Raw genomic sequence first — 12,601 nt, 5'->3', positions numbered from 1 at the left:
GTAATGCAATGCTATCTATCTAGCTCTCCCTCTATACTTCCTTTTGGATAAACAGACATATTAGGCAAGCATTTTGGAGCTTTCACCTAAATAACTACAGGTGGTGAGATAAGCTGCACAATATAATTGACCTTTCAGTATATTGTTGCACACACACCATCTATTTAGCAAATGCCCTTGTTATCAACAGCAGCCTTTTAAACTCACCTGAGCTAACAGGTATGTGAGCTGGTTACTCTGCTGCGCTTAAAATTTCTTTTTTGGTTTGCTACAAAGCCTTTTCTGAAACGTTGTCTCCCTCTGCTGGAACACTGACTTCTTTCATTTAATGCCTGCAGACTATAAAAGAGAAACCAACCCAAAAAGTTTGGTTGATTAGTCTGTGGCATTCTTTTAAACTGTTGCTTATGGCGGTCTCTGTGAGCTTCTCAGTGACATTCAGCCATCCAGGTATCCCGCCTGCAGTAGACGGAATGTGGCAATGGAACGCTGGCTGCGCGTGTCATAATAGGCTCTGAGCCTTTATATACCTGCGCACAGCAGCAGCCACCTTCAGTCTGCTGCTGGACAGCCAGCAGCAGCAGCAGCAGGAGAGGTAATTAATCAGCAACCCTCCTGCTAAGGGTAGACAGCTGCTCGTTCCACCCCCCCCCCGCCTTAATTGGTTCTCCTCCCTTCCAACGGTGTTGAGGCGGGTGGGAACAGCCGGGGGTTGAGGGTACTGTGCTAAAAGAGGTGGAGTTATGCAGATCTAAAACGCGTGGATTGCAGCAGCAGCAAGCCGAAAAGTGCAGGCATGTGAGGGATCTAGAGGTTGACAGCATGTCTTCTTAACGGGAGTCCAGGTGGCCATCTCCACAAATGGACTTTTCAGAATCCTTGGGTGGCACCGTAGTCGGAAACCAATTCTGGTTATCGCTTCTCGGCCTTTTGGCTAAGATCAAGTGTAGTATCTGTTCTTATCAGTTTAATATCTGATACGTCCCCTATCTGGGGACCATATATTAAATGGATTTTTAGAACAGGGAGATGGAAAAAGAGCTTGCTCTGTCCACTCCACGCATTGACCTGGTATTGCAGTATCTCCAGGACCGGTGCACCCTTTCTTTAATGCAGTTTCTAAAATCAGAAAGAATTGAATTCAATGCTTTTTGTTCATTTTGCTTGTTTGTCGGATTTTGGGATGGACTCTTTGGCTTTGCTTTTCTTCTCCTCATTGGATTTTTCATGTTAAAAGTTGCAGAAGCCAGATGACAAGCTCATTTTGGTTCAACTTCAGCAACTGTGCATTGCATTGCCATGTAATGTAATGTAATGCAATGCTATCTATCTAGCTCTCCCTCTATACTTCCTTTTGGATAAACAGACATATTAGGCAAGCATTTTGGAGCTTTCACCTAAATAACTACAGGTGGTGAGATAAGCTGCACAATATAATTGACCTTTCAGTATATTGTTGCACACACACCATCTATTTAGCAAATGCCCTTGTTATCAACAGCAGCCTTTTAAACTCACCTGAGCTAACAGGTATGTGAGCTGGTTACTCTGCTGCGCTTAAAATTTCTTTTTTGGTTTGCTACAATGCCTTTTCTGAAACGTTGTCTCCCTCTGCTGGAACACTGACTTCTTTCATTTAATGCCTGCAGACTATAAAAGAGAAACCAACCCAAAAAGTTTGGTTGATTAGTCTGTGGCATTCTTTTAAACTGTTGCTTATGGCGGTCTCTGTGAGCTTCTCAGTGACATTCAGCCATCCAGGTATCCCGCCTGCAGTAGACGGAATGTGGCAATGGAACGCTGGCTGCGCGTGTCATAATAGGCTCTGAGCCTTTATATACCTGCGCACAGCAGCAGCCACCTTCAGTCTGCTGCTGGACAGCCAGCAGCAGCAACAGCAGGAGAGGTAATTAATCAGCAACCCTCCTGCTAAGGGTAGACAGCTGCTCGTTCCACCCCCCCCGCCTTAATTGGTTCTCCTCCCTTCCAACGGTGTTGAGGCGGGTGGGAACAGCCGGGGGTTGAGGGTACTGTGCTAAAAGAGGTGGAGTTATGCAGATCTAAAACGCGTGGATTGCAGCAGCAGCAAGCCGAAAAGTGCAGGCATGTGAGGGATCTAGAGGTTGACAGCATGTCTTCTTAACGGGAGTCCAGGTGGCCATCTCCACAAATGGACTTTTCAGAATCCTTGGGTGGCACCGTAGTCGGAAACCAATTCTGGTTATCGCTTCTCGGCCTTTTGGCTAAGATCAAGTGTAGTATCTGTTCTTATCAGTTTAATATCTGATACGTCCCCTATCTGGGGACCATATATTAAATGGATTTTTAGAACAGGGAGATGGAAAAAGAGCTTGCTCTGTCCACTCCACGCATTGACCTGGTATTGCAGTATCTCCAGGACCGGTGCACCCCTTCTTTAATGCAGTTTCTAAAATCAGAAAGAATTGAATTCAATGCTTTTTGTTCATTTTGCTTGTTTGTCGGATTTTGGGATGGACTCTTTGGCTTTGCTTTTCTTCTCCTCATTGGATTTTTCATGTTAAAAGTTGCAGAAGCCAGATGACAAGCTCATTTTGGTTCAACTTAAGCAACTGTGCATTGCATTGCCATGTAATGTAATGTAATGCAATGCTATCTATCTAGCTCTCCCTCTATACTTCCTTTTGGATAAACAGACATATTAGGCAAGCATTTTGGAGCTTTCACCTAAATAACTACAGGTGGTGAGATAAGCTGCACAATATAATTGACCTTTCAGTATATTGTTGCACACACACCATCTATTTAGCAAATGCCCTTGTTATCAACAGCAGCCTTTTAAACTCACCTGAGCTAACAGGTATGTGAGCTGGTTACTCTGCTGCACTTAAAATTTCTTTTTTGGTTTGCTACAATGCCTTTTCTGAAACGTTGTCTCCCTCTGCTGGAACACTGACTTCTTTCATTTAATGCCTGCAGACTATAAAAGAGAAACCAACCCAAAAAGTTTGGTTGATTAGTCTGTGGCATTCTTTTAAACTGTTGCTTATGGCGGTCTCTGTGAGCTTCTCAGTGACATTCAGCCATCCAGGTATCCCGCCTGCAGTAGACGGAATGTGGCAATGGAACGCTGGCTGCGCGTGTCATAATAGGCTCTGAGCCTTTATATACCTGCGCACAGCAGCAGCCACCTTCAGTCTGCTGCTGGACAGCCAGCAGCAGCAGCAGCAGGAGAGGTAATTAATCAGCAACCCTCCTGCTAAGGGTAGACAGCTACTCGTTCCACCCCCCCCCCGCCTTAATTGGTTCTCCTCCCTTCCAACGGTGTTGAGGCGGGTGGGAACAGCCGGGGGTTGAGGGTACTGTGCTAAAAGAGGTGGAGTTATGCAGATCTAAAACGCGTGGATTGCAGCAGCAGCAAGCCGAAAAGTGCAGGCATGTGAGGGATCTAGAGGTTGACAGCATGTCTTCTTAACGGGAGTCCAGGTGGCCATCTCCACAAATGGACTTTTCAGAATCCTTAGGTGGCACCGTAGTCGGAAACCAATTCTGGTTATCGCTTCTCGGCCTTTTGGCTAAGATCAAGTGTAGTATCTTTCGAAAAGGCGGTTTTGGATGTTGGCCGCCCTAGTAGATTGATACATTATGCACACTGGGGTTTAGGCGCTTGTTAGTACGCCAGGTGGCTAATATAGTCATCTGGTGGAAAGCATGGCCCCCCAGGAACGACGCCATTGGGCCGGGGAAGATCGAAAGCCCGAAGTGTGAAGTGCCCCAGGAATGGTGACCCTGGGGTGCCTTAACTCACTGGGATTGGGAACCCCACTTGAGTTTATGGCACATTTGCACAAGCACTTCAAATTTTCTTTCTTCGCACACACCCTTATTCCGGGCCTTCTGGCCTTAGGATGGGGAATTTTTCAATTCCCGGTCGAAGGTCCGGGCAGTATTATACTGTGAAACCTTCACTATTTATTTAATTTCTTTGTCACTGTGTGTCCACTTATTCACGTGTGTCACGTCCTACTAGGATTTTGTCGGGATGCGGTTCCCTTACGGGTTCCTCTCTTGGCAGGTCTAGGGGGGGAGTGTGTGGCCATCAGGTTCCGCTACCCCCTGAACCCCCCTGGCTCTCCTCTTTCGGGAGGAGAGCGTTGTTGGCTCCACTCTTCCGGGAGGGGAGCACAGTCTTTGGCTCCCAGTGCCTTGCTCGGGTGAGAACTCGGGCAGGTGCTGGGGGTAAGATTGGGTCGCCTCTGGCTTCGGCTGGAGGTGGCTTTTTGTCCCTGTTCCTCGCTGTGGCCTTCTGGCTCGGAGGGACGGGGAATGGTTTGGGGGACCCTTCTCCTTTTGGAGAGGGTTTCAAGAAGACCAGCATCCTAGTGCACTTTTTTTGTGGCACTTGTCACTTTTTTAAGCGCACTCGGGTTTTGTACACGAATTCGGGCTTTCGAAAAAAAAAAAAAATCTGTTCTTATCAGTTTAATATCTGATACGTCCCCTATCTGGGGACCATATATTAAATGGATTTTTAGAACAGGGAGATGGAAAAAGAGCTTGCTCTGTCCACTCCACGCATTGACCTGGTATTGCAGTATCTCCAGGACCGGTGCACCCCTTCTTTAATGCAGTTTCTAAAATCAGAAAGAATTTAATTCAATGCTTTTTGTTCATTTTGCTTGTTTGTCAGATTTTGGGATGGACTCTTTGGCTTTGCTTTTCTTCTCCTCATTGGATTTTTCATGTTAAAAGTTGCAGAAGCCAGATGACAAGCTCATTTTGGTTCAACTTCAGCAACTGTGCATTGCATTGCCATGTAATGTAATGTAATGCAATGCTATCTATCTAGCTCTCCCTCTATACTTCCTTTTGGATAAACAGACATATTAGGCAAGCATTTTGGAGCTTTCACCTAAATAACTACAGGTGGTGAGATAAGCTGCACAATATAATTGACCTTTCAGTATATTGTTGCACACACACCATCTATTTAGCAAATGCCCTTGTTATCAACAGCAGCCTTTTAAACTCACCTGAGCTAACAGGTATGTAAGCTGGTTACTCTGCTGCGCTTAAAATTTCTTTTTTGGTTTGCTACAATGCCTTTTCTGAAACGTTGTCTCCCTCTGCTGGAACACTGACTTCTTTCATTTAATGCCTGCAGACTATAAAAGAGAAACCAACCCAAAAAGTTTGGTTGATTAGTCTGTGGCATTCTTTTAAACTGTTGCTTATGGCGGTCTCTGTGAGCTTCTCAGTGACATTCAGCCATCCAGGTATCCCGCCTGCAGTAGACGGAATGTGGCAATGGAACGCTGGCTGCGCGTGTCATAATAGGCTCTGAGCCTTTATATACCTGCGCACAGCAGCAGCCACCTTCAGTCTGCTGCTGGACAGCCAGCAGCAGCAGCAGCAGGAGAGGTAATTAATCAGCAACCCTCCTGCTAAGGGTAGACAGCTGCTCGTTCCACCCCCCCCCCGCCTTAATTGGTTCTCCTCCCTTCCAACGGTGTTGAGGCGGGTGGGAACAGCCGGGGGTTGAGGGTACTGTGCTAAAAGAGGTGGAGTTATGCAGATCTAAAACGCGTGGATTGCAGCAGCAGCAAGCCGAAAAGTGCAGGCATGTGAGGGATCTAGAGGTTGACAGCATGTCTTCTTAACGGGAGTCCAGGTGGCCATCTCCACAAATGGACTTTTCAGAATCCTTGGGTGGCACCGTAGTCGGAAACCAATTCTGGTTATCGCTTCTCGGCCTTTTGGCTAAGATCAAGTGTAGTATCTGTTCTTATCAGTTTAATATCTGATACGTCCCCTATCTGGGGACCATATATTAAATGGATTTTTAGAACAGGGAGATGGAAAAAGAGCTTGCTCTGTCCACTCCACGCATTGACCTGGTATTGCAGTATCTCCAGGACCGGTGCACCCCTTCTTTAATGCAGTTTCTAAAATCAGAAAGAATTGAATTCAATGCTTTTTGTTCATTTTGCTTGTTTGTCGGATTTTGGGATGGACTCTTTGGCTTTGCTTTTCTTCTCCTCATTGGATTTTTCATGTTAAAAGTTGCAGAAGCCAGATGACAAGCTCATTTTGGTTCAACTTAAGCAACTGTGCATTGCATTGCCATGTAATGTAATGTAATGCAATGCTATCTATCCAGCTCTCCCTCTATACTTCCTTTTGGATAAACAGACATATTAGGCAAGCATTTTGGAGCTTTCACCTAAATAACTACAGGTGGTGAGATAAGCTGCACAATATAATTGACCTTTCAGTATATTGTTGCACACACACCATCTATTTAGCAAATGCCCTTGTTATCAACAGCAGCCTTTTAAACTCACCTGAGCTAACAGGTATGTGAGCTGGTTACTCTGCTGCGCTTAAAATTTATTTTTTGGTTTGCTACAATGCCTTTTCTGAAACGTTGTCTCCCTCTGCTGGAACACTGACTTCTTTCATTTAATGCCTGCAGACTATAAAAGAGAAACCAACCCAAAAAGTTTGGTTGATTAGTCTGTGGCATTCTTTTAAACTGTTGCTTATGGCGGTCTCTGTGAGCTTCTCAGTGACATTCAGCCATCCAGGTATCCCGCCTGCAGTAGACGGAATGTGGCAATGGAACGCTGGCTGCGCGTGTCATAATAGGCTCTGAGCCTTTATATACCTGCGCACAGCAGCAGCCACCTTCAGTCTGCTGCTGGACAGCCAGCAGCAGCAGCAGCAGGAGAGGTAATTAATCAGCAACCCTCCTGCTAAGGGTAGACAGCTGCTCGTTCCACCCCCCCCCCGCCTTAATTGGTTCTCCTCCCTTCCAACGGTGTTGAGGCGGGTGGGAACAGCCGGGGGTTGAGGGTACTGTGCTAAAAGAGGTGGAGTTATGCAGATCTAAAACGCGTGGATTGCAGCAGCAGCAAGCCGAAAAGTGCAGGCATGTGAGGGATCTAGAGGTTGACAGCATGTCTTCTTAACGGGAGTCCAGGTGGCCATCTCCACAAATGGACTTTTCAGAATCCTTGGGTGGCACCGTAGTCGGAAACCAATTCTGGTTATCGCTTCTCGGCCTTTTGGCTAAGATCAAGTGTAGTATCTGTTCTTATCAGTTTAATATCTGATACGTCCCCTATCTGGGGACCATATATTAAATGGATTTTTAGAACAGGGAGATGGAAAAAGAGCTTGCTCTGTCCACTCCACGCATTGACCTGGTATTGCAGTATCTCCAGGACCGGTGCACCCCTTCTTTAATGCAGTTTCTAAAATCAGAAAGAATTGAATTCAATGCTTTTTGTTCATTTTGCTTGTTTGTCGGATTTTGGGATGGACTCTTTGGCTTTGCTTTTCTTCTCCTCATTGGATTTTTCATGTTAAAAGTTGCAGAAGCCAGATGACAAGCTCATTTTGGTTCAACTTCAGCAACTGTGCATTGCATTGCCATGTAATGTAATGTAATGCAATGCTATCTATCTAGCTCTCCCTCTATACTTCCTTTTGGATAAACAGACATATTAGGCAAGCATTTTGGAGCTTTCACCTAAATAACTACAGGTGGTGAGATAAGCTGCACAATATAATTGACCTTTCAGTATATTGTTGCACACACACCATCTATTTAGCAAATGCCCTTGTTATCAACAGCAGCCTTTTAAACTCACCTGAGCTAACAGGTATGTGAGCTGGTTACTCTGCTGCGCTTAAAATTTCTTTTTTGGTTTGCTACAATGCCTTTTCTGAAACGTTGTCTCCCTCTGCTGGAACACTGACTTCTTTCATTTAATGCCTGCAGACTATAAAAGAGAAACCAACCCAAAAAGTTTGGTTGATTAGTCTGTGGCATTCTTTTAAACTGTTGCTTATGGCGGTCTCTGTGAGCTTCTCAGTGACATTCAGCCATCCAGGTATCCCGCCTGCAGTAGACGGAATGTGGCAATGGAACGCTGGCTGCGCGTGTCATAATTGGCTCTGAGCCTTTATATACCTGCGCACAGCAGCAGCCACCTTCAGTCTGCTGCTGGACAGCCAGCAGCAGCAGCAGCAGGAGAGGTAATTAATCAGCAACCCTCCTGCTAAGGGTAGACAGCTGCTCGTTCCACCCCCCCCCCGCCTTAATTGGTTCTCCTCCCTTCCAACGGTGTTGAGGCGGGTGGGAACAGCCGGGGGTTGAGGGTACTGTGCTAAAAGAGGTGGAGTTATGCAGATCTAAAACGCGTGGATTGCAGCAGCAGCAAGCCGAAAAGTGCAGGCATGTGAGGGATCTAGAGGTTGACAGCATGTCTTCTTAACGGGAGTCCAGGTGGCCATCTCCACAAATGGACTTTTCAGAATCCTTGGGAGGCACCGTAGTCGGAAACCAATTCTGGTTATCGCTTCTCGGCCTTTTGGCTAAGATCAAGTGTAGTATCTGTTCTTATCAGTTTAATATCTGATACGTCCCCTATCTGGGGACCATATATTAAATGGATTTTTAGAACAGGGAGATGGAAAAAGAGCTTGCTCTGTCCACTCCACGCATTGACCTGGTATTGCAGTATCTCCAGGACCGGTGCACCCCTTCTTTAATGCAGTTTCTAAAATCAGAAAGAATTGAATTCAATGCTTTTTGTTCATTTTGCTTGTTTGTCGGATTTTGGGATGGACTCTTTGGCTTTGCTTTTCTTCTCCTCATTGGATTTTTCATGTTAAAAGTTGCAGAAGCCAGATGACAAGCTCATTTTGGTTCAACTTCAGCAACTGTGCATTGCATTGCCATGTAATGTAATGTAATGCAATGCTATCTATCTAGCTCTCCCTCTATACTTCCTTTTGGATAAACAGACATATTAGGCAAGCATTTTGGAGCTTTCACCTAAATAACTACAGGTGGTGAGATAAGCTGCACAATATAATTGACCTTTCAGTATATTGTTGCACACACACCATCTATTTAGCAAATGCCCTTGTTATCAACAGCAGCCTTTTAAACTCACCTGAGCTAACAGGTATGTGAGCTGGTTACTCTGCTGCGCTTAAAATTTCTTTTTTGGTTTGCTACAATGCCTTTTCTGAAACGTTGTCTCCCTCTGCTGGAACACTGACTTCTTTCATTTAATGCCTGCAGACTATAAAAGAGAAACCAACCCAAAAAGTTTGGTTGATTAGTCTGTGGCATTCTTTTAAACTGTTGCTTATGGCGGTCTCTGTGAGCTTCTCAGTGACATTCAGCCATCCAGGTATCCCGCCTGCAGTAGACGGAATGTGGCAATGGAACGCTGGCTGCGCGTGTCATAATAGGCTCTGAGCCTTTATATACCTGCGCACAGCAGCAGCCACCTTCAGTCTGCTGCTGGACAGCCAGCAGCAGCAGCAGCAGGAGAGGTAATTAATCAGCAACCCTCCTGCTAAGGGTAGACAGCTGCTCGTTCCACCCCCCCCCCCGCCTTAATTGGTTCTCCTCCCTTCCAACGGTGTTGAGGCGGGTGGGAACAGCCGGGGGTTGAGGGTACTGTGCTAAAAGAGGTGGAGTTATGCAGATCTAAAACGCGTGGATTGCAGCAGCAGCAAGCCGAAAAGTGCAGGCATGTGAGGGATCTAGAGGTTGACAGCATGTCTTCTTAACGGGAGTCCAGGTGGCCATCTCCACAAATGGACTTTTCAGAATCCTTGGGTGGCACCGTAGTCGGAAACCAATTCTGGTTATCGCTTCTCGGCCTTTTGGCTAAGATCAAGTGTAGTATCTGTTCTTATCAGTTTAATATCTGATACGTCCCCTATCTGGGGACCATATATTAAATGGATTTTTAGAACAGGGAGATGGAAAAAGAGCTTGCTCTGTCCACTCCACGCATTGACCTGGTATTGCAGTATCTCCAGGACCGGTGCACCCCTTCTTTAATGCAGTTTCTAAAATCAGAAAGAATTGAATTCAATGCTTTTTGTTCATTTTGCTTGTTTGTCGGATTTTGGGATGGACTCTTTGGCTTTGCTTTTCTTCTCCTCATTGGATTTTTCATGTTAAAAGTTGCAGAAGCCAGATGACAAGCTCATTTTGGTTCAACTTCAGCAACTGTGCATTGCATTGCCATGTAATGTAATGTAATGCAATGCTATCTATCTAGCTCTCCCTCTATACTTCCTTTTGGATAAACAGACATATTAGGCAAGCATTTTGGAGCTTTCACCTAAATAACTACAGGTGGTGAGATAAGCTGCACAATATAATTGACCTTTCAGTATATTGTTGCACACACACCATCTATTTAGCAAATGCCCTTGTTATCAACAGCAGCCTTTTAAACTCACCTGAGCTAACAGGTATGTGAGCTGGTTACTCTGCTGCGCTTAAAATTTCTTTTTTGGTTTGCTACAATGCCTTTTCTGAAACGTTGTCTCCCTCTGCTGGAACACTGACTTCTTTCATTTAATGCCTGCAGACTATAAAAGAGAAACCAACCCAAAAAGTTTGGTTGATTAGTCTGTGGCATTCTTTTAAACTGTTGCTTATGGCGGTCTCTGTGAGCTTCTCAGTGACATTCAGCCATCCAGGTATCCCGCCTGCAGTAGACGGAATGTGGCAATGGAACGCTGGCTGCGCGTGTCATAATAGGCTCTGAGCCTTTATATACCTGCGCACAGCAGCAGCCACCTTCAGTCTGCTGCTGGACAGCCAGCAGCAGCAGCAGCAGGAGAGGTAATTAATCAGCAACCCTCCTGCTAAGGGTAGACAGCTGCTCGTTCCACCCCCCCCCCCCGCCTTAATTGGTTCTCCTCCCTTCCAACGGTGTTGAGGCGGGTGGGAACAGCCGGGGGTTGAGGGTACTGTGCTAAAAGAGGTGGAGTTATGCAGATCTAAAACGCGTGGATTGCAGCAGCAGCAAGCCGAAAAGTGCAGGCATGTGAGGGATCTAGAGGTTGACAGCATGTCTTCTTAACGGGAGTCCAGGTGGCCATCTCCACAAATGGACTTTTCAGAATCCTTGGGTGGCACCGTAGTCGGAAACCAATTCTGGTTATAGCTTCTCGGCCTTTTGACTAAGATCAAGTGTAGTATCTGTTCTTATCAGTTTAATATCTGATACGTCCCCTATCTGGGGACCATATATTAAATGGATTTTTAGAACAGGGAGATGGAAAAAGAGCTTGCTCTGTCCACTCCACGCATTGACCTGGTATTGCAGTATCTCCAGGACCGGTGCACCCCTTCTTTAATGCAGTTTCTAAAATCAGAAAGAATTGAATTCAATGCTTTTTGTTCATTTTGCTTGTTTGTCGGATTTTGGGATGGACTCTTTGGCTTTGCTTTTCTTCTCCTCATTGGATTTTTCATGTTAAAAGTTGCAGAAGCCAGATGACAAGCTCATTTTGGTTCAACTTCAGCAACTGTGCATTGCATTGCCATGTAATGTAATGTAATGCAATGCTATCTATCTAGCTCTCCCTCTATACTTCCTTTTGGATAAACAGACATATTAGGCAAGCATTTTGGAGCTTTCACCTAAATAACTACAGGTGGTGAGATAAGCTGCACAATATAATTGACCTTTCAGTATATTGTTGCACACACCATCTATTTAGCAAATGCCCTTGTTATCAACAGCAGCCTTTTAAACTCACCTGAGCTAACAGGTATGTGAGCTGGTTACTCTGCTGCGCTTAAAATTTCTTTTTTGGTTTGCTACAATGCCTTTTCTGAAACGTTGTCTCCCTCTGCTGGAACACTGACTTCTTTCATTTAATGCCTGCAGACTATAAAAGAGAAACCAACCCAAAAAGTTTGGTTGATTAGTCTGTGGCATTCTTTTAAACTGTTGCTTATGGCGGTCTCTGTGAGCTTCTCAGTGACATTCAGCCATCCAGGTATCCCGCCTGCAGTAGACGGAATGTGGCAATGGAACGCTGGCTGCGCGTGTCATAATAGGCTCTGAGCCTTTATATACCTGCGCACAGCAGCAGCCACCTTCAGTCTGCTGCTGGACAGCCAGCAGCAGCAGCAGCAGGAGAGGTAATTAATCAGCAACCCTCCTGCTAAGGGTAGACAGCTGCTCGTTCCACCCCCCCCCGCCTTAATTGGTTCTCCTCCCTTCCAACGGTGTTGAGGCGGGTGGGAACAGCCGGGGGTTGAGGGTACTGTGCTAAAAGAGGTGGAGTTATGCAGATCTAAAACGCGTGGATTGCAGCAGCAGCAAGCCGAAAAGTGCAGGCATGTGAGGGATCTAGAGGTTGACAGCATGTCTTCTTAACGGGAGTCCAGGTGGCCATCTCCACAAATGGACTTTTCAGAATCCTTGGGTGGCACCGTAGTCGGAAACCAATTCTGGTTATCGCTTCTCGGCCTTTTGGCTAAGATCAAGTGTAGTATCTGTTCTTATCAGTTTAATATCTGATACGTCCCCTATCTGGGGACCATATATTAAATGGATTTTTAGAACAGGGAGATGGAAAAAGAGCTTGCTCTGTCCACTCCACGCATTGACCTGGTATTGCAGTATCTCCAGGACCGGTGCACCCCTTCTTTAATGCAGTTTCTAAAATCAGAAAGAATTGAATTCAATGCTTTTTGTTCATTTTGCTTGTTTGTCGGATTTTGGGATGGACTCTTTGGCTTTGCTTTTCTTCTCCTCATTGGATTTTTCATGTTAAAAGTTGC

General features: G+C 45.6%; 9 non-coding genes and 1 pseudogene across 9 annotated transcripts; all 10 read left to right on the top strand.

The window, feature by feature from the left end:
- Positions 1-914: 914 nt before the first annotated feature.
- Positions 915-1,105, top strand: LOC141186959 (U2 spliceosomal RNA). The gene has a single exon (XR_012261189.1). It is a non-coding gene; the product is annotated as a U2 spliceosomal RNA (small nuclear RNA).
- Positions 1,106-2,223: 1,118 nt separating this feature from the next.
- On the top strand, positions 2,224-2,414 carry LOC141189741 (U2 spliceosomal RNA). Its single transcript, XR_012263788.1, has one exon. It is a non-coding gene; the product is annotated as a U2 spliceosomal RNA (small nuclear RNA).
- Positions 2,415-3,534: 1,120 nt separating this feature from the next.
- On the top strand, positions 3,535-3,626 carry LOC141186186 (U2 spliceosomal RNA; annotated as a pseudogene).
- A 789-nt stretch (positions 3,627-4,415) lies between these two features.
- Positions 4,416-4,599, top strand: LOC141185894 (U2 spliceosomal RNA). Its single transcript, XR_012260490.1, has one exon. It is a non-coding gene; the product is annotated as a U2 spliceosomal RNA (small nuclear RNA).
- A 1,120-nt stretch (positions 4,600-5,719) lies between these two features.
- Positions 5,720-5,910, top strand: LOC141189730 (U2 spliceosomal RNA). Its single transcript, XR_012263777.1, has one exon. It is a non-coding gene; the product is annotated as a U2 spliceosomal RNA (small nuclear RNA).
- A 1,120-nt stretch (positions 5,911-7,030) lies between these two features.
- On the top strand, positions 7,031-7,221 carry LOC141189718 (U2 spliceosomal RNA). The gene has a single exon (XR_012263766.1). It is a non-coding gene; the product is annotated as a U2 spliceosomal RNA (small nuclear RNA).
- Positions 7,222-8,341: 1,120 nt separating this feature from the next.
- On the top strand, positions 8,342-8,532 carry LOC141189707 (U2 spliceosomal RNA). Its single transcript, XR_012263755.1, has one exon. It is a non-coding gene; the product is annotated as a U2 spliceosomal RNA (small nuclear RNA).
- A 1,121-nt stretch (positions 8,533-9,653) lies between these two features.
- LOC141189694 (U2 spliceosomal RNA) lies at positions 9,654-9,844 on the top strand. Its single transcript, XR_012263743.1, has one exon. It is a non-coding gene; the product is annotated as a U2 spliceosomal RNA (small nuclear RNA).
- Positions 9,845-10,966: 1,122 nt separating this feature from the next.
- LOC141185403 (U2 spliceosomal RNA) lies at positions 10,967-11,157 on the top strand. Its single transcript, XR_012260069.1, has one exon. It is a non-coding gene; the product is annotated as a U2 spliceosomal RNA (small nuclear RNA).
- A 1,117-nt stretch (positions 11,158-12,274) lies between these two features.
- Positions 12,275-12,465, top strand: LOC141189683 (U2 spliceosomal RNA). Its single transcript, XR_012263732.1, has one exon. It is a non-coding gene; the product is annotated as a U2 spliceosomal RNA (small nuclear RNA).
- Positions 12,466-12,601: the final 136 nt, after the last annotated feature.

Source organism: Phyllobates terribilis, unplaced genomic scaffold (genome assembly GCF_046119375.1).
Source record: "Phyllobates terribilis strain yellow unplaced genomic scaffold, ASM4611937v1 Scaffold_40__1_contigs__length_11209783, whole genome shotgun sequence".
Taxonomy (NCBI): Eukaryota; Metazoa; Chordata; class Amphibia; order Anura; family Dendrobatidae; genus Phyllobates; species Phyllobates terribilis.
The sequence above is the reverse complement of the archived record's forward strand: the minus strand, read 5'-3'. Positions and strand labels throughout refer to the sequence as shown.